Genomic DNA, 4,843 nt, shown 5'->3' on the forward strand with positions numbered 1-4,843 from the left:
AACGGGCCACAGAAATCTGGCCGTATTACGGAGTGGTCTTATAAAGGGATAAGAAAACAACTGACTGAGTTTTTTTTTTTTTTTTAAGGCTTGTTGGGTTTCAATTATCTTATACATAATTACGTAAAAAAAATACTACCCTAAGGAAAAATAATAATAATAAACGAAAGAAAACTCGGTATAAAACGCGTGCGTGCAAATGCTAAGGGATTAGCAGAGGGGGGAGGGGGAGGGGAAAGAGATTTTTAGCTAAGCGATAAAAATAAAATGACCCTTCCAAGGTAAGGGATGAAAATGTCCCGACCCGACCCTGGAACTCGTCCTAAAATTCCATGAACCTCCCCTGGATAAATAAAATGTCCGAATCATGACGACGACGATGATGATGGCAATGGTGATAATAATGTTGAGGATGACTTGACGGCAGCAATGCTGATATGGTGATGCCGTCAGAGAAATCAGTTCTTTTGAGTGATATACAACACAGTTGATGTGCAAGAGCAAAAGTTTTATAAGTTGGGTTGTTACATTTATACTTTCAATACCTTGTATTTTTAATATGTCAGGAAATAATTGCATGGCTTGATTTTCATGGATATTCTGTTATCTTGTAAAACATAATATTAATGCAATCCTTTGCGATCATGATGGCTTAATTTCTTGTGAACCCTCCCTCTTTTCCTGTCATTTTTTTTCATAACCTTTGTTTTTGAAGGCCTCAAAAAACCGTGACCCAGCTGCTGTCTTCCTTTCCCCCACCCCCCTCCCCCTGCTAATTTCTGACAAGTCCCTAAAAGCGATAGGCCATTTCAGAGGTACCTTGAGCCTTTGTTTCAAAACGAGTCCTCATACAAAACCTTTAACATGAAAATGAGTTTGATTTGCATGTCACGTGAATGGTTTCACATGAAGACTCGCTTTGAAACAGAGGCAACGGAAAACACGGAAATGGCCTATTCAGTCAGGGTGTATACCGTGTATTCCATTCTCCTTCCCAGTGCTACTCGTTTTAAAATGCTAGTGGATGATACAGTGTACTTCCGTTTCCGCGTATTTTCGTAAACGCGATTAAAATACTCAGACTATGTGTAATAATATAAGCTTGACTATAATGCATTTTGAATGCGTAATCAACATCGTAAAATATTGATAGATTTGACATTCTGAAAATGCAGTTTTCATGAGTAGCGTGTCCGGGATGGGATAGAGAAAGAACCCTCGCTCACTACATACAATATTAACAATGGAAAAATGAACATAACTAGTTTGAGTGGCCGTACAAACGGGGTAAAACTACAGTGGAACTCCGTTAATCCGGTTACCAACGGACCACAAAAATCTAACCGTATTAACGGGGTGGTCCTATTAAAGGGGTTATTTAAATAAGAAAATGATTGACTGAGATTTTATTCGGGCGAGAACAAAGTGGTCGTAATAACGAGGTGGCCGTATAAACGATTATAGAGGTTGGGATTTTAGAATGTTGCCGTTGGCCGTATTAATGGAGTTAAATGTATGGGCGTTTCGCTGGGACAAAAAGAGTAACCTTATAGTAACAAGGTGACCGTAAGGCGGGGTTCCGCTATATAAGTAATTTTAAAGGTTCTGTATACATTTCTGCACGTAATCACATTCTGTTTCACCTTTATATCCACGATCAAAACATTGAAAATTCTTGCTGAAACTCTGCTTCGAGCGCGGCCATTGGCAAAGCGACTAGTCCATTTTAAAAATTCCTAGTTTATTTGTTTTTCTTTCACAGTTTTTGTCTTGTTGTTCCAGTGTAACAGAGAATACAAGGAAATGCAAATTGAAAGGGGAATATAATACGTGTCAAAAATAAAATTTTACTTCCTGAAAGATTGCAACAGGGTGCAATAATATATAAATCCCTGCGTTATTTCACATCCGCAAAGTTGAAAGTCGTGATAAACAGCTCTGATCACAATATGACACAATGTATTTTCTAGCTAAATATCAAACAACTTTACTAAAAAGACTTCCGATAGTAGTTTAAGTCTCCTCTAGTAGAAAGAGGAAATTTCCTTGCGTTGACAAATTGCGTGACCTAGAAATCTATCGTGAATGTCTCTCATATCTATTTGGGGTCTCTGTTAAAAAAAAAGGACCGGATGGAAGCGGATGGAAAAATGCGGATGACGAATGCGAATGACGAATGCGGATGACAAAATGAGGAAATGGAGATTGAAAAATGCGGTTGGAAAAATGCGGATTGAAAAATGCGGTTGGAAAAATGCGGATGGAAAATTGCGGATCGATGGAAAATTGCGAATGACAATGCGCGCATGATAAAATCCTGATGAGGGGAAATTAACTTACGACGGATATTTTCTTACAGTCCTAGCTAGTTGTAAATAAACCACACCATCTCATAGATTTTATAGCTCTGGAGAAGTCCAACGTTTTTTTTTAATTTATTACACCACAAAACAGATCACAACATTTTTTTTACGCCGCATCTCTTGTCAACTATTTACTACACCACTACATCGCTATCGCGCTATTTATGTATCCGGCCCGATCATCTGCGCTGCCCCTGGGTCTCCAAGCATGGACTAAAGGTCACGAGACTGTCTGAAAAGCCTTTTACGTACATGTCCGTCCACATTGACATAGACAAATTAAACAATCCTTAATTAATGTCAGCCGGTTCCATTTACTCCACCGGTACAGCATAAAAGATAGAAATTTTATTTTTAGGCATGCTCAGTCAACAGCGGGGGCGATCGTCACTGAGAAATTTTTTCCAATGATTAAACATCATCTGAGGCCATGATTGTTGGAGTGCATCACTTATGAAAACATTCTTAATAGACTACGCCACTTTTTGACGATAGTTGTATTTAAGCGTCTTGTAGGTTTGATTTCCACTGACAAAACGTTTCGTGTCCCAGGCTTGTCGTAACAAGTTGTAGCGTCTAAAGTGGCCTTTGGTACGCTTAAATATTCGAAACGAAGCTCTTTGCTCCGCTCTGCACTGGCGAGTAAATGTTGTCGTACAGTTATACCGTTTTTGTCACGTATGAAAAAGAAATTGAGTTACAGAAGAAGTTCATAGCCATGTAGCAAGAGGGACTACCAGAAAACAAGCGAGTGCAGTTTAAGATTGAGCTATCTAGAGTAGTTTGTTTGACTACATATAGCTTGTGTGTGTATTGATACATCCTGTGCTAATACCGGTAGAATTGGCCGTGGGCCAAGGTGGTCCATTGTGTGGCGGCAGATTTCGGTGGTTGCTTTAACTTGGGGTGATACAGCTAAAAAGAGTAATCCACTCGCGACAGCTGGTCACAGATGGGTCATCACGAAGGGTTTTGCTTCACGGTACACTTGTCTTTGTATTGTTTCTACTTCTCCATTCTCTGCTTATTCGAGTGATATGGACTGGATCCTGGGCCGGTGTTCGGCCGTTCAGGCCTGGATTTGTCTGAGTATCATAAAAGTGAGTTTTTTTGGCCCGGTCCACTTTATACCGGAGGAATTTGAAAACGCAGCTTTATTTCTACGGTTAGGCCTACCATCCACACTAATTAACCCGTTACGAAAACGGAGCTTTTCGAAAACGTTCTTAAGTCAAACCGGAGGAATTTAAAACGCCAGGTTGGCGATTTTTAAATGTTTTCCGTCCACAGCAAGGGTGCCTGCATTTAAGCTGATCTGGATCAGGATCAGTGATCGAAGATCACTCGGATCATGGTGCATCAAAGGAACCGATGAATCCACTCTGGTCACGGATTCATCGGTTCCTTTGATGAACTCTGATCCGAGTGATCTTGGATCACTGATCCTGATCCAGATCACCCCAAAGGAACCCACCCTCATTGTGGACGGAAAACATTTTGAAATCTGAGCTTTTTGAAAACGATGACATCGCGTAGATAATGTGATCCCGGCCCTGAACGAGTTTTGATGACCGATTATCGTTGCGTTTAATTTTCAAATTCCTTCGGCGTAGTCAGTGGATGGAACGACATTTGGTGCGTTTTCAGAGTGAAACTTCCGTTTTCAAATTCCTCCGGCGTAGCATAGTTTGTTTGTTGTAAAGATAGTGTAGGAACTACAGATAAGCTAGTTAAAAGCAATTAGTCATTTTGACATTCAAACAAGTTTCTGTTTTTTAGCCACACATCCATTCCTCACTGTTCCAATCAACTTTTCATTAGCTCAGAACAATTTTTTTACACTCCGTTTAAAAAGAAACCCCAAATTATTTCGTTATTGTTTTGGTATATTACATAACTTGAAAGCCCCCCGGGGTACTCTGAAAGGCTGACCCATTTGTATACCATTTTGACAGTTCAAAAAGCCATCCCTTCCGCATACCTAGCTTTCATCGAAAGAAAGGTTACCCCATTCACATACCTACTTAAGAACACTATATGCCTTTTCTAAACCCTTGGGATGAAGTTAACGAACAGCAACACTGGAGAACATCAAGCATTACCAGAAAAGATGTCAACCAAAACACAAGTATTATTAATTCAGTCCAGGTTCACGTCGTATCTAAATGACAGATTTCTCTACCCTTTTACATACCTCATTTTGTGAATTACCTATACCCTTTTATATACCTGAATCCTGAAAAAGGTGCTCCTTTCAGGCGGGGTTTCCCCGTATAGGTCAATAAAGGGAGTACTCCCCGGGCGGGGGGGGGGGGGGGTGTTAGAATCGATGAAGGGTTTTTTACACACCAGCCGAACAAGCTTAACAACCCAAGCTTGCAAATAATGTAAATAACTATTTTTAATCGTGTATGTTCAGGTCAAGTTAAATTTGTTCCGTCAATTAATATTCACCTCAAAGTAAATCAAAACAACTTTTT

Source organism: Orbicella faveolata, unplaced genomic scaffold (genome assembly GCF_042242905.1).
Source record: "Orbicella faveolata isolate gen_17 unplaced genomic scaffold, um_ofav_v1 contig_35, whole genome shotgun sequence".
Lineage (NCBI taxonomy): Eukaryota > Metazoa > Cnidaria > Anthozoa > Scleractinia > Merulinidae > Orbicella > Orbicella faveolata.